Raw genomic sequence first — 17,220 nt, 5'->3', positions numbered from 1 at the left:
TCTTCTGCGGATTCCACTGCGGGTTTCCAAATGCAGTCTCCTATTGGTGCTGCTGGAAACCCGCAGCGGAATCTGCAGAAAGAATTGACATGGTACTTCTTTTTTCTGCAGGCAAAACCGCTGCAGATTTGCCTGTGGAAAAAAGGATCGTCGGCACAGCGGGTCCTGTTTTCCATTGGGTTACATTGTACTGTAACCTACATGGAAAACTGCTGCGGATCCGCAGTGCAAATCCGCTGCGGATCCGCAGCAAAAACCGCACCGTGTGAACATAGCCTTAAACACGTGGTCAAAATTGCTGGTACCCCTCGTTTATTGACTGAAAAACCCATAATGGTCACAGAAACAACTTGAATCTGACAAAAGTAATAATAAATAAAACATCTATGAAAATGAACAAATGAAAGTCAGACATTGCTTTTCAACCATGCTTACCTCAAAATTTAAAAAAAATAAAACTCATGAAATAGGCGTAGACAGAAATGATGGTACCTTTAACTTAATATTTTGTTGCACAACCTTTTGAGGCAATCACTGCAATCAAACGATTCCTGTAACTGTCAATGAGACTTTTGCACCCCTCGACAGATATTTTGGCCCACTCCTCAAGAGCAAACTGCTCCAGTTGTCTCGAGTTTGAAGGTTGCCTTTTCCAGACGGCATGTTTCAGCTCTTTCCAAAGATGCTCAATAGGATTTAGGTCAGGGCTCATAGAAGGCCACTTCAGAATAGTCTAATGTTTTCCTCTCAGCCATTCTTGGGTGTTTTTAGCTGTGTGTTTTGGGTCATTATCCTGTTGCAAGACCCATGACCTCCAACAGAGACCAAGAGTTCTGACACTGGGCAGCACATTTCTCTCTAGAATTCCTTGATAGTCTTGAGATTTAATTGCACCCTGCACAGATTCTAGACACCCTATGCAGCAAAGCAGCCCCAGAACATAACAGAGCCTCCTCCATGTTTCACAGTAGGGACAGTGTTCTTTTCTTGATATGCTTCATTTTCCCTTCTGTGAACATAAAGCTGATGTGCCTTGCCAAAAAGTTCCATTTTTGTCTCATCTGTCCATAGGACACTCTCCCAGAAGCCTTGTGGCTTGTCAGCATGTAGTTTGCGAAATTTCAGTCTGGATTTTTATGATTTGTTTCAAGAATGGTGTCCTCCTTGGTCTTCTCCCATGAAGTCCTCTTTGGCTCATACAACGACGGATGGTGCGATCTGATACTGATGTTCCTTGAGCGTGAAGTTCACCTTTAATCTGTTTAGAAGTTTTCCTGGGCTCTTTTGTTACCATTCGCATTATCCGTCTCTTTGATTTGTCATCAATTTTCCTCCTGCAGCCACGTCCAGGGAGGTTGGCTACAGTCCCATGGATCTTACATTTCTGAATAATATGTGCAACGGTAGTCACAGGAACATCAAGCTGCTTGGAGATGGTCTTATAACTTTTACCTTTAACATGTTTGTCTATAATTTTCTTTCTAATATCCTGAGACAACCCTTTCCTTCGCTTCCTTTGGCCATGTTAAGTGTGATACACACCATGTCACCAACCAGCACAGGGAGCATCTGTAGCCCTATACACAGGCCACTCACTGATTCCAAGATTGTAGACACCTGTAATGCTAGTTAGTGGACTCACCTTGATTTAACATGTCCCTTTTGTCACATTATTTTCAGGGGTACCATCATTTCTGTCTAGGCCTATTTCATCAGTTTTATTGATTTTTGTTTAATTCTGTGGTAATCATGGTTGAAAAGCAATGTCTGACTTTCATTTGTTCATTTTCATAGATCTTTTATTTATTATTACTTTTGTCAGATTCTAGTTATTTCTGTGACCATTGTGGGTTTATCTGTCATTAAACAAGGGGTTCTAACAATTTTGATTACGTGTGTATATTACTACAGTTTCTTGTAAAGCAGATGTGATATTTTCCACTGCATAGGGGACATGCAGAGAACAAAGAGGACAAAGCTGGATGGACTATTCTCCCCCAAGCACTTGAGGAGCAGTCCTTAACCTTAAAGTACACTCTGGTCTCTGGTCTAAAGGCTCCACAGTTCATTTCTGCCATCTGTTTAAATGTTACAACTTTCATTCAAGAGCAGAAGACAACTTCGGCATTAGGGTACGCTCACAGTGCCGTATGTTCTCTCATGCGAGAGAATTGGGCCGGTAACCATATGCTAACGACACTCAGCTCAAACTCTGTCAGAGTGTGATCCGAGTGTGATCTGATTCTCTCGCATAAGAGAATCGCAGCACAGGTGTGGAGAAGATGGAGAACTTAATTTCTCCATCTTCTCCATTGTCTCTGTGCTCGTACATCAGACTGCATTCGGATGACATCTGAGTGCAGTCCGATGTTTCACACGCTCCCATAGACTTGTATGGGTGTGCGCTATCCGAACATCGGATGCCTAAGTGGCTTGAGGAAATAATCACAGATCTGCATTGCCCCATAGTATAACATTTTTCCGAGTGCTATCCGATAAAATATCAGATAGCACTTGGCCGTGTTATATGCCAGTGTGAGCGAGCCCTTACGGACTGTTCTGGAGCACGTTATTTCTTTAGTCATGCTTTGACAGAACCGGACAGATCTCAAGGATTCCCACCTATCTTTTTCAGCTGCTTTTTGAGATCAAAACTGCTGACAGACTCTTTAAAGATTGCAAGTAAGGAAGAAAAAAAATACCGTGAGTCAAAATATTATTAATCATTTTTCCCTATTTTGCTCTTGCCTGTGTTGTTTTGGTATCTGAGTAAAAGATAATATTTGAATCCGGATCCTCCCAGACATTTTATGTGTCACGGTGACATTAACTTGGTAATCACAAAAATATAAGGTTAACGTAGGCTGCTTGGGGGCGAGGCAGTGGGCTGAGAAATGTTTCACATTGCTGTCTGATTAATTCTCAAGCGTAACATTAGTCAGCACAGTTTTCAATTCTTCCTACTGGCACGGGCTATTTAGCTGCCTGTATTAAAGTGAATATTCAGACACAAATTACTGTAACTAGGAAATATAGTTGTTTTTCCCAATATTGGAATATCCAAAGAATAAAAGGCATGTAACCACTGCCAAGGTTAACTTCAAGGGTTAAATATTGTCTTAAAGCAGCACTCCACTATGTCCTAACCTAAATAGTACAACATAGGCTACTAAGGAAGAATTATTTAGGAAACTCTGACGTATTCCAGCTTTAGTGTCTGTTTTAGTTGATCTACTATTCCTAGGTTATCTGTCATTTTGGTTCTTTCATCCTATCTGATATATTTTCCCTAATGCAGATTACATTGCCCATGATGCATCTGGCTTTGCACAGGGGGTGGAGTGTAACTTCCTCCATTGCACCTCCTCTGCTCTCTATCCAATGTCATGGCAGCACTGATACATGGCATACAACTGCTCTCTCTTAACACTGCAGAGTTTCAGTCTATCATATGTGATGCAGCTTTAGCCAGTTTCCCCTTGCCTCCTGCTTGAGATAGATTTCTCCCTGTAAGCTCTTACTAGCAAGAAGGAGGGGCATAGCAGTGTGAAACTGCATCTCAAACAGCGCTCACAGATCGTATAGTCAGTGTGAGTGAGGGGAGTTTTAAAACTCTGCAGATCATCATTGTATGTACACATTTAGGGTACGTTCACACAGGACTTTTTTGCTGCGTATTTTTGCTGCGTTTTTTTATGCTAATTTAGGTGCGTTTTTTTGGTGAGTATTTGGTGCGTTTTTTGGGTAAGTTCACACAGGACTTTTTTGCTGCGTATTTTATGCCAATTTTCAGCTGCTTACAGATGCGTTTTTTGTGCGGTTTTGGTGCGTTTTTTTGTCTATTTGTGCATGATAATAAAGTTGAGAGACCCCAGTGGAGCTTAGCATCGCCTTCATCCCAGCGGGGGAACAATTTACGGCGAATTACATGCCATGCATCGGCCTTTTTTTGACGATCACTGTACTGTGGGCAAACTACATCCCAAATTACAGGCATTGCTTCCACCTTGGAAAAATAAATGAAAAAGTAATTACCAAATGCAAGATGAAATGAAGCCAACATTCATGACAAGGAAGATACAAACATACACATGCAGAACACATGAACATGTACATAACAGCACATGAGCATCGCAAAGTGTACCACTGCAAACAATCGGATAGATAGATATATCACAAATGAAAAAAAATATTACCTCCATGATTAGTTGGGAAACATTAATGCTCATCCTCCTATACCAAGACATGGCTAACACCTCACTACCAGAAACTCCCTCACAATAGATCACAATCAGGACACCTCACAATGGCTCTTCACACCTCACAATGGCTCACAATGGCTCTTCACACCTCACTACCAGGAACTCCCTCACAATAGATCACAATCAGGACACCTCACAATGGCCCTTCACCTGACAATGGCTCACAATGACTCCTTACACCTCACTACCAGGATCTCCCTCACAATAGATCACAATCAGGACACCTCACAATGGCTCTTCACACCTCACAATGGCTCACAATGACTCCTCACACCTCACTACCAGGAACTCCCTCACAATAGATCACAATCAGGACACCTCACAATGGCTCTTCACCTCACAATGGCTCACAATGACTCCTCACACCTCACTACCAGAAACTCCCTCACAATAGATCACAATCAGGACACCTCACTATGGCTCTTCACACCTCACAATGGCTCACAATGGATCTTCACACCTCACTACCAGGAACTCCCTCACAATAGATCACAATCAGGACACCTCACAATGGCGCTTCACCTCACAATGGCTCACAATGACTCCTCACACCTCACTACCAGGAACTCCCTCACAATAGATCACAATCAGGACACCTCACAATGGCTCTTCACACCTCACAATGGCTCTTCACACCTCACAATGGCTCACAATTGCTCTTCACACCTCACTAACCACACCCCTAAGCTCTTGGCTGTGAGATCACTTCCTGCTGGCCATGATTTTTCTGCACAAAAAACGCAGCAAATAATGCTACATGCGTTTTTGCAACGTTTTTTCCATCACCCATTCAAGTCAATGGGTGAAAAAACGCTGCAAAAACGCAGCAAAAACGCTGAAAGAAGTGACATGCCCTATGTCCAAAAAACGCAGCAAAGCAGAAAATACTGATCAAACAAAAACCCAATGTGTGTGCATGAGATTTCTGAAATCTCATAGGCTTTGCTGGTACTGTAAAAAGCAGCTGAAAATTAGCATAAAAATACGCAGCAAAAAAGTCCTGTGTGAACGTACCCTTACTGTTTCACTGCTTTTTCATATAAGACAGGAATTTTATCTACAATTATTGGAGGGGTCGGAGAGCTGATGGGAATAGAACCCAGAGATTTACTGTAATTGGAGGTGGGTTCTGAGGTTCCGAAGATGGTAACACAGAATGATTTTTGATGTGAAAGCAAAACTAATGAGAGCATTGTAAATATGTTGCATTGCAGTATACATAATAAGGAAGGACACAGTATATAATAGTGATGGATCTTTCGTTAACGAGCTAGCACAAAGAGTCGCCTCCTTTAAGTGAACGATAGGAGCTGGATCTCTGCTGACACCCACTTGCACTGTATGAATGGCTCTCACTGGGGGGCAAAAATTAGCCTGTCCGACTGCCAATGTAGCCGAAATCTCACCCACCCAATAAGCAACTCAAGTCAGTAAACAGTTCTACTTCATTACTTTATTTTGCTTCCTTCTCTCCCAGTCCCAGGGCTGCAGTATTGTTTCAACTTGTTCAGTCCCTTATGCAGTTAGCATAGTGGCATCTACAGACCTCTGTGTGGTCACTTTGAGAAGATGACTCGATATTTATCTGGATCTTCAAAGAGAATGATGACAGCTTTAAGTTTATGGGGTAACGACTCTCCTTGTGTAGAGTGACATACCTGACATGCCAGCGTAAGGAGACTTATTTGCCATGCAATGCTTGTCTGGGAAATTATGCAAATTGCATTTTCAGCGAGGAAGAGGACTTGAAGTCTAATGCCACCTATTTGAAGTAGCAAGTCATGTGACAAGGCTCATTAAAGGGTCGATATTGACTTTTAGGATTGCTACTTCCAATATGTGGCATTAGAGTTCAAGTTCTCTCCCTCTCTGAAAAGGCAATTTGCATAAGGGCACCAAGCTACCGTAACAACACTACTCTGTAGGGTAGGGAAAGATAGGTTAAAGTATATTTTCTTTACCAGAAATGGTTATTCCTATCAGCACTGCTGATAACAGTGACATATCGGTACTGAACAGATGACAATGATGCCCACGTGAATGGTGCTAGGTAGGGAACAATGCGGAATCAGGAATCGGCCCTCCTCAAAGCACCTGCAGCTTTATATACATAAACATGTGAAGAGGTTGTCCACTTTCGGGAAAGTGGGCCTCAAACTCTGTAAAATACCTAAAATAACAAACTCAGAATGTACGTACCCTGCCTGGGTCCAGTGCCGACTCCCCGTTCTACGTCACGTCAACAGCGCATGTCACCGCTCTAGCCAGTCACTGATTTTAGCGGCTCAGTATTCTGAGCTGGAAATTGACATGTGTATCTTTTTAAGAATAACTTTCAGAGGAAGAATCTTTAAGGCTATGTGCACACGTCAGGATTTCTTGCAGAAATTTCCTGATCAAAACCGGACATTTTCTGCAAGAAATCCGCATGCATTTTTTTCGCGTTTTTCTTGCGTTTTTGACGCGTTTTTTTGTGTTTTTTTCCGGAGCTTCCCAATGCATTAAATAGCGGGAAAAACGCGAAAAAAGCGCAAAATTAATGAACATGCTGCGTTTTTTACCGCAATGAGGTTTTTTTGCGGAAAAAAACCGCATCATGTGCACAAAAATTGCAGAATGCATTAAAAATGATGGGATGCTTATGTATGCGTTTTTTAAGCATTTTTCCAGCGGAAAACGGACAAAAAAACGTGAAAAATCCTGAACGTGTGCACATAGCCTAAGAGTAACCATTGTTCTAATTTTTTTCCTTAACTCTTCAATTTTGTGCTATTCTTTTTCACTAAATCAAAGTTATCATTATCATTATGTTTGTTTTAGACTTTCTTTCATCAAGATCATTTTTAATTTCTGAAAACCAAATAGTATGTGTTATCTGCAAGTATAGTTTTTGTTCTCAGCATCACTGTCCCCATTGGGGCTCATAATCTAAATTACCTATCAGTAGGTCTTTGGAGTGTAGGAGAAAACCCATGCAAACAGTGGGATTTGAACTACCATGCTGCCCCACATGCTCCCTAACTCTTTGGGGGGAGAGACCTTCCTCTATCCACCTGACTAGTACTGTGTAGTGACAAGGGACTGTGGGCACATACCTGATTCCCTGAACTACGGGCGCCCTTGTCCATCCCTGACCACTAGATTACTCCTGAAGGTGGAGACACCGGGTTCTCTTACCTACCTATGTTCCTATCTGATCCCTCCCCCACCCAGGGAGTTGAAAGCCTGTAGTGTATAGGAAAACACTAACCATACAGACAGGGTTGACAGAAAACTACAATCATACAAAAATACTCACAAAACCACAGAGTGGGAAACAGAGGAGGTATAAGAAGGGGAAACTAAATGTGAGAGGATAAGGAAAAACGTGCAAACCAATTCTACACAGCAATCTCCAGAAAAACTCTCCAACCATCTACTCCAAACGCTGAACTTTCTCCTTCACCACAAAACCAGCAAGTAGAACTATCACTGGCAACTCCCAAGTGTCAATGGTGAGCATATACACCAGAGGGGAGTGGCCAACACAGAACAGCGGACACAATTCAGGATGGAGAGCTCCAGGAGATCAACTAAACTGATTAACCCTTGCCATGACATCAAGGAAACCTGCACTGTTTAAAAGGATAGTAAAGTGGTTCTAATAAGTGCAGGAGTTCATGTAACCAGACGCCACGATCTTCTGGCCCCTCTCTGTCGCAATATCCCCGTGACAAGTACCTAACATTAGCAGTCTTGCCTAAACCTGTGCACTACATTGTTCTAACACCACTTCTAGTATATTCTCTAGTAGTTCACACATTGTGGTGCACTGTATGCTGCTCTTCTCTGCAGCTTTCCTCTACATCACACGATTCCCAGAATCTGAATTACTTTGGGTGAGCCAGGTTCATGGGGTCGAAAATCCCCTGCCTCACTGAAATTCCAGCCACAAACTGCTTCACTTCCGGTGTTTTGGCCCTCATATAGTGTGTGATGCCACAATGGAAGTAAGGAATATTACAGACGTCCATTTATTGTATATAATTATATTCAGACAGTGACATAATGCGCAATACTTACAGCTATGATCTCTGCTGAGGGGAGGCAAGTTAGTCCCTTACCATGCACCCCCTTACATATATAAAGATTTAAGAAGATGGGAATAATCTTGGACAATGAGGCAACTTTCGCTCTAGGGGCCTGATTCATCATTTGAGGGTTCAGTCACTTTTGTTTTTCAACATTCAACTATTTGTTGATGATTTTTGCTCCAAATTCTTAAAAATGAGCGACGTGGTCCATGAATTTTGCACAAAATCAGAAATGCTCTATATTCTTGTCTTTAATCTTTTATTGCAACTTTTTAGTGCAAAAATTACATGTTCTGATAAAATGATGCAAAATGTGAACAATAATTTCAGACATACATAAAACTACTCTGGGAAGAAAGGAAACTAGAGTACATTTGTGTAAAAATTTAGGGATTTAAAAAAAAAAAAAATGCCAATGATGAATCAGCTGAAAACATCTGTAAACACCAAACCCATCCAAAAAAGAAAAATATGGTGAAAATTAGAAACAGGGGAAAAAAAACCCAAAAACTTGACAAAAAATGGTGCAAATGCAATAATAAATCAGCCTCAGAGATCTAGAACTGACACAAAGCCGCCCCTCTAGGAAACTAATGGCAGGATACATTCGGTGATCAGCATCATTTTTTTTTTTTTTTTTTTTTTTAATATCCAGAAAAAAACATGACGTATGTGACTGGGGCCTAAATGCACTCGATGTGAGAGACTGCGTATAACTGACTGTTTCCTGCTGAAATTGGGCCAAACAGCTGTTGTGTTTTTGTCCTATAGAAGCAGAATGTGGGAAAAGCTTTATCTGGATCACATTCCCAAAGATCGTAGTGCCAGAAACGCTGACGTATCTACATCTGCAATATGGACTTTCTTAGCCGTATAAAAGAAATAATATTATGAAGAAAATCTGAAATGGATAAAACTGAAATCATTTCTCAATTATTTCTCAATATGGAAGCTAAAAACTAGTAAGAAAAAACCGATCTCACGTCTTCCATTGATATCTATATAAGTTGCGGAGACAATGTAGCTCTATCGCTCCAGCAGTTTCGGCAGCGCCACCTCCAGATCTGAGCTACTCCCATCTCACCCATGAAAGGCTGAAATGAGATTGACCTTTTAATGTCCCTTTATATGCTAGATGAAGTGTCAGTTGGCACCTGTTTGCTATATAATCTGAGAGCAACATAATGTAGGGGAAGAGACCCTGATTCTGGCAATGTGTCACTTACTAGGCTGTATGTTGTAGGGTCAATAAAAATTATTGTTTTAGCAGCAGGAGATTAACTAGTTGTCTCGTGTCATAGGCTGCCGTCACACAATCAGTATTTGGTCAGTATTTTACATCAGTATTTGTAGCCAAAACCAGGAGTGGAACAATTAGGGTCCCTTTCCACTTGCAAGCGTAAAATCGGTCCGATTATTAACGGACCGAAAAAACGGAGGAAAATCATGCGATTGTCATGCGATTTTTTAATCGCAACATCCGTATGACATCCGTATGACATCCGTATTGCTGTCCGATTTTTACGCACCGGTGTCCTTTGAAAAGCCGGCAAATCAGCGCTGTGTACAGTAAAATCACACTGACAGGTTAGAATAGAGTAGATATATACACATAGAATAGGTATATATACATATATATATATAGGTCAGTGAGACACCTATATTTGTATATTTATATTTAATGCAGCGCTAGATAGCATAAAAGCCGCTAATTCAATTGCCGGCTTTTGCTCTCTCCTTCCCAAACCCGACATGATGAGACATGGTTTACATACAGTAAACCATCTCATATCCCCTTTTTTTTGCATATTCCACACTACTAATGTTAGTAGTGTGTATGTGCAAAATTTCAGCGCTGTAGCTGCTGAAATAAAGGGTTAAATGGCGGAAAAAATTGGCGTGGGCTCCCGCTCAATTTTCTCCGCCAGAGTGGTAAAGCCAGTGACTGAGGGCAGATATTAATAGCCAGGAGAGGGTCCATGGTTATTGCCCCCCCCGGCTACAAACATCTGCCCCCAGCCACCCCAGAAAAGGCACATCCAGGTGGAAATCAGTAGCCTTCCTCTAGTGCCTGGGTGTTGTAGTACCTTACTGCTGAGCCTCTCATAAGGTCCTAACAACTGTTGTAGATGTTCTAGATGTTTTGTCTCTTTCTCTGTCCCCCTGATGGATAGGAACAAACCCGTATGACTGAAGGCCTGAGGCTTTTTACAGGGACTCTAGCACGCCTCGGCCCCAAGTTGCACTCGTCCGTTTTCCTTGCAAGTGGAAAGGGGCCCTAACAGAAACACATCACCACTTCTGCATTTATCACCCACTCCTGGCTTTGGCTTACAAATACTGATGTAAAATACTGACCAAATACTGCTAGTGTGACGGCAGCCATATGGTCCCCCTGCTCTGTGTAACCCCTCCCTACCACTGATTGGCGGCTTTCTGCCTATGCACAGTGTTCATAGTAAACTGCCAATCAGTGGTGTGAGCGGGGTTATACAGATCTCAGCATTCAGAGAATTGCTAGATCTGCAGTGAAAGAAACCCTGTGATTTTATCAAAATTGCAGCAAAGAGCCCAGTAAGTGGCACATCGCTGGAATCAAGGTCTCTATCACTACATCATGCTGCTCTCAGACTACTTAACAAAAACCTGGTGACAGATTCCATTTAAGCCCTGTGGAACTCACTAAATCCAAAAGCTAGATCCACTAAGTTTCCCTCTGCAAACGTATAAGCCTTATATGTTCCTCATCATACAAAAGGACTTCCTCTGAGGGTATGTGCATAAGTTCAGTACTTGCAGGAGAAAGATCCTGCTGCAAATCCTGATGTGTTGGCAGGAAAATTGCAGCAGTAAAAGCTGGGCGAAATGTGTGCGTCGGGGCTAAGGGACGGGACTCCATTGCATTAATAATAATAATCATTTTATTTATATAGCACCAACATATTCCGCAGCGCTTTACAATTCTATTGCATTACGTACATCCAGGTAATTATTAATCTCCTCTGTCAGCGTTGTAGTCCAAGTCTATCGTAGACATCTCTACACCAGCACTGCACAGGGTTTTATGATAGTCCCAATTTATAGGCATCTTTGGACCTTTTCTGGGATGACTTAGCCAACCGTTGTTTTGGGTTGTGTGATCCCCAGCTGCTTTGATTTAATATACAGGGAATGACATTTCCTAATGGATACCTACCTGGTTTTTATCAACTTGCATTGCTGAAGTTCACAACGCACCAATATCCGTGGCATTGTTTCTGTAATATGGTTGCATAAGATTTTATTTTTGGGCTTAGACATCGATTTAGTAAGATATTCATAGAGAGTCTACATAAATGAGCACAGTTGCACCTGGCACTTTATTAATCACGTAGACACTTTGATGTATCGTTTACATTTTTTAAATTAGTTTATTTCTAACCATTTATACTTGCATTTTTTTATGCATTTTTTGCATGCGCTTTTGATGCGTTTTTACAATTCATTATTATGGGTGAAATCTGCAGCAAAAACGGAATTGACATGCTGCAGATTTAAATTTGCAAGGAAATAATAAGCAATATATCTAAATCCGTGAGACTTCAGAAATCTCAATCTTTTTGCTGGTACTAGGAAATCCATTATACTGTGGGGGGGTAATTTTAATGTGTGGAGGGCTGTGGGGGCCCATTATACAGTCTGGGGGTCATCATACTTCATGGAAAGCTGTGCAGAGGCCATCATACGATGTAAAGGGCTGTGTGGGGACTGTTATATTGTAGGGAGGGCCATTATATTATATGGGGGGCTATCGTACTGTGTGGAGGGCTGTGTTGGGGCCATTATACTGTAGGGGTATCATAGTGTTTGGGGGAAGTGTGGGGTATCATACTTTGTGTGTGAGGATACTGTTAGGTCATCATACTATGCATGTGGAGGGTAATGTGAAGAAATTCACTGTGGGGGTATCATACTCTGTTTTGGGGCACTTTTGCTGGCATTAATCTTTATGGGAGCCATGAAATGAGTATCTGAGTACATGGGAAAATTATCACTTTGTAAGGGCTGCGGAGTTGTAAGATATGCTTTTCTGTGACCCCAACAAATATTACATTTTTGGGGAGGATTGTGGACCAATTAGGACTTCTGCTATGGAGTCCCATGATTTCTATGTACGCCCCGTCTATAACTGTCAAATATATACAATATACAAGATCCTCCAGCATGAATAACTCATGTATAAAAATTGCCATACTTTTATGGATCGTTTATGATTTAATGGACAGTTTACATCTCTGTTTGCATATTACAGAGGAGAGATTTGTGATGTCATGCACTGAAATAGGATTTGAATTTGGTCCTCAGTGAGAAATGAAATTATTTCAGTCTCCAGTAGATGGCAGCGTAAGAGAGAAGACAGAATGGTCCATATAACACCATGCACATAAATCAGTGTGAAAGGCTGAAGCACACAGTATGACTATAAGGCAAACTTTATTTCTTTTTTTAGATTAAAGAAGCCGGAAAATAAACGAAAGTGACAACTACAGACAATAAAGACTTTTATATAATTAAAGGGTAACTAATCTATCATGAAAAAATCAATAAAATAGAGATATGCCCCACACACAATATTGTGCCCCCAACAAAAAATAATGCCTCCACAGCTTCTCACACAGTATGATGCCTCCACTGTCCCTCCCCCACACACAGTATGATGCCCCCACTGTCCCTCCCCCACACACAGTATGATGCCCCCACTGTCCCTCCCCCACACACAGTATGATGCCCCCACTGTCCCTCCCCCACACACAGTATGATGTTTCCACTGTCCCTCCCCCACACACAGTATAATGCCCCCACTGTCCCTCCCCCACACACGGTATGATACCTCCACTGTCCCTCCCCCACACACAGTATAATGCCCCCACTGTCCCTCCCCCACACACAGTATAATGCTCCCACTGTCCCTCCCCCACACACACCGTATAATGCCTCCACTGTCCCTCCCCCACACACAGCATGATGTCTCCACTGTCCCTCCCCCACACACAGTATGATGCCTCCACTGTCCCTCCCCAACACACAGTATAATGCTCCCACTGTCCTTCCCCCACACACAGTATAATACCTCCACTGTCCCTCCCCCACACACAGTATGATGTCTCCACTGTCCCTCCCCCACACACAGTATAATGCCTCCACTTTCCCTCCCCCACACACAGTATAATGCCTCCACTGTCCCTCCCCCACACACAGTATAATGCATCCACTGTCCCTCCCCCACACACAGTATAATGCCTCCACTGTCCCTCCCCCACACACAGTATGATACCTCCACTGTCCCTCCCCCACCTACCGTAGAATGCATCCACTGTCCCTCCCTCACACACAGTATAATGCATCCACTGTCCCTCCCCCACACACAGTATGATACCTCCACTGTCCCTCCCCCACACACCGTAGAATGCCTCCACTGTCCCTCCCCCACACACAGTATAATGCCTCCACTGTCCCTCCCTCACACACAGAATGATGCCCCAACAGAAGCCCTCTTGTCTGTGTGTCCTCCTTCTCTGCTGAGCTAATCTCTGCCAGTCACGTGGCCTAAAATGTCAAATAGCTGCCACCATGGTATAGATGATAAATATTTTTTTTCTATCATAAAGACCTTTTTCAAGAATAAATCAATTAACCCCTTAACAACTGCCAAAAAGTATTAAAACTGTGGCTGCTAAAGGGCCTTATTCAGGTTTTCAGCTACTGGTGGTAGCGGAGACCCTGGGAACACGATCAGGCCGAATAACGGGAATCACGAAAAAAAAAGGGTGATTCAGTTTCAAAATCATTTCTCTGTCCCCTGACATGATCTAACATGGCAGAGGAGAGAGAAACTATGTTCCCAGACCCCCCACGGTATAGGCAATGCCATACCCCAGCCCGCCTCCTCCTGAAGCAAAATGGAGGGCCCATGTGCAGCACCCCACTGAGATCAGCCGGCAACCGCTGAGATTTTTCCTATTGGTTGCTGACTTTTGATTACTTTGATAGGATCTATCATGTCCCCCACCTGTGTTATCATCTTAGTCAAATTTAAAAATAAATATATTTTATAATTTGTATTTCTTTCATTCTTTCCCATTAGGGTTTTTTCAACAGCAAAAAAAAAAAGGAAAAAGATGACGATATGACGACATATTCAATATGATGTCCTAATGTTATCAAATTCTGTGTCGCAGCTGGAGCACCCGCCAGGGCCTAGGGAATACTCAGTACCGGGCCGGTTCTTAAAAGGGTGTGTCACGGTGGCAGTATCCCGGACCGTGGCTCTGGGCGTCCAATACAAGGGGAATAAAGTTTATGAAAGTGTTCATGACGCCACCTGTGGTATTCGGTCAGGGATAGCCGACGCTGCTTAAAGGGGTCCTCTGGGGTGTTGGTTCTGCAGCAGGGGTGGTATGACTTCCCACAGGTGAAGCTTAGTCCCCAGGGCTCCCAGTGTAGAAGGCAAGGATGACAGATGGTGTAGTGCCAGAAAGAATTAGAGGACACAAGGTTGCAGTCTCTTTACCTTTTACTAGTGATGAAAAGCAGCCACAGTCTAGGGTACAGATCACAGGTGACGGTGCGGTCCGGCCAGCCTGGAAGTGATTCAGAGATCCCCAGGTGGGGTTGGAAGCCTTCCTTAATGCGCTGTGTTGTAGTTCTTTGCTGCCTAAGGCTTCACACAAGGTCCTCACTTTCTCTCTGTCCCTTTAGGTAGGACACTACCCACATGGCAGGCAACTCAAGCCATTTTACAGGAGTCTCTAAGATGACTCCGGGCTCTGTGTTGCTGTACCTTCAGGTGTAATGGTGGACAGGCGACTTGCAATCTCCTGCCCGCCGGTTTCTGCTGTGGGGCATACAGTTATCCCCACAAAAAGGAAAAAGATGACGATATGACGACATATTCAATATGATGTCCTAATGTTATCAAATTCTGTGTCGCAGCTGGAGCACCCGCCAGGGCCTAGGGAATACTCAGTACCGGGCCGGTTCTTAAAAGGGTGTGTCACGGTGGCAGTATCCCGGACCGTGGCTCTGGGCGTCCAATACAAGGGGAATAAAGTTTATGAAAGTGTTCATGACGCCACCTGTGGTATTCGGTCAGGGATAGCCGACGCTGCTTAAAGGGGTCCTCTGGGGTGTTGGTTCTGCAGCAGGGGTGGTATGACTTCCCACAGGTGAAGCTTAGTCCCCAGGGCTCCCAGTGTAGAAGGCAAGGATGACAGATGGTGTAGTGCCAGAAAGAATTAGAGGACACAAGGTTGCAGTCTCTTTACCTTTTACTAGTGATGAAAAGCAGCCACAGTCTAGGGTACAGATCACAGGTGACGGTGCGGTCCGGCCAGCCTGGAAGTGATTCAGAGATCCCCAGGTGGGGTTGGAAGCCTTCCTTAATGCGCTGTGTTGTAGTTCTTTGCTGCCTAAGGCTTCACACAAGGTCCTCACTTTCTCTCTGTCCCTTTAGGTAGGACACTACCCACATGGCAGGCAACTCAAGCCATTTTACAGGAGTCTCTAAGATGACTCCGGGCTCTGTGTTGCTGTACCTTCAGGTGTAATGGTGGACAGGCGACTTGCAATCTCCTGCCCGCCGGTTTCTGCTGTGGGGCATACAGTTATCCCCACAACCTCGGTTTTCCAGCCACCGGTTTCATGCGCTTCAGTGTGGAGGAAGCTCAGTCGCGCTCCCCTCCAGCTCTTCATTTCTCCTTTGCACCTTCCTGCTTCACAGTCTCTACAAACTGTTCTGTTCCTCTCTTTCCTTTCCAGGAGCTGCAAAACCATGGGTCTGCACAGACCCAGCTTTCCTCTCAGGAGCTGCAGCACCTCACGTCTGCACGGCCCCAGCTCTGTTTCTCAATGCACTCAACTCCTCCTCCTCCAAGCCAGAATATATGTATAGGGAAGCTCCCCTGAAACCGGGTCTAGAGCTCCCCCTTCTGGCCTGGAGTCAGAACATGTTGTATGTGTGTGTTACCTGTTAAAGGATCTTTCCTCGCCTCCAGGCATGGCATCACCCTCCCTGTGAGGAAGGCAATACCACTATGACAACCGAACTCCTGGGGTGTCACACACCTGTGGTTTCAAAATGCTCACTATACCCCTGGTTAAAAATCCTTGAGGGGTCTAGTTTAGAAAATGGGGTCGGTTGTGGGGTCAGTAGCTCCCACATTGTATAATGGTCTCATATTAGCTCCCACATTGTATAATGGCCCCAACCTTAAGGCCCCGTCTCACATAGCGATTTACCAACGATCACGACCAGCGATATGACCTGGCCGTGATCGTTGGTAAGTCGTTGTGTGGTCGCTGGGGAGCTGTCACACAGACAGCTCTCTCCAGCGACCAACGATCAGGGGAACGACTTCGGCATCGTTGAAACTGTCTTCAACGATGCCGAAGTCCCCCTGCAGCACCCGGGTAACCAGGGTAAACATCGGGTTACTAAGCGCAGGGCCGCGCTTAGTAACCCGATGTTTACCCTGGTTACCAAAAAAACAAACAGTACATACTCACCATCTGATGTCCGTCAGGTCCCTTGCCGTCTGCTTCCTGCTCTGACTGACTGCCGCCGTACAGTGAGAGCAGAGTGCAGCGGTGACGTCACTGCTGCGCTGTGCTCTCACTGTACGGCCGGATCTCAGTCAGAGCAGGAAGCAGACGGCAAGGGACCTGAGGGACATCAGATGGTGAGTATGTACTGTTTTGTTTTTTTTTTACATTTACGCTGGTAACCAGGGTAAACATCGGGTTACTAAGCGCGGCCCTGCGCTTAGTAACCCGATGTTTACCCTGGTTACCAGTGAAGACATCGCTGGATCGGTGTCACACACACCGATTCAGCGATGTCAGCGGGA

At 43.9% G+C, this 17,220-nt stretch overlaps 1 long non-coding RNA gene across 1 annotated transcript; it reads right to left on the bottom strand.

Annotated features, from left to right (window-relative positions):
- Positions 1-4,061: 4,061 nt before the first annotated feature.
- On the bottom strand, positions 4,062-5,028 carry LOC143809093 (uncharacterized). The gene is made up of 3 exons (XR_013222065.1): positions 4,929-5,028; positions 4,579-4,598; positions 4,062-4,412 (listed from the first exon to the last, which is right to left on the bottom strand). It is a non-coding gene; the product is annotated as an uncharacterized LOC143809093 (long non-coding RNA).
- Between the last annotated feature and the right edge of the window lie 12,192 nt (positions 5,029-17,220).

Source organism: Ranitomeya variabilis, chromosome 2, assembly GCF_051348905.1.
Source record: "Ranitomeya variabilis isolate aRanVar5 chromosome 2, aRanVar5.hap1, whole genome shotgun sequence".
In the NCBI taxonomy this organism is placed as follows: domain Eukaryota; kingdom Metazoa; phylum Chordata; class Amphibia; order Anura; family Dendrobatidae; genus Ranitomeya; species Ranitomeya variabilis.
Note: the sequence above shows the minus strand (reverse complement) of the source record. Positions and strands in the feature narration are given on the sequence as shown.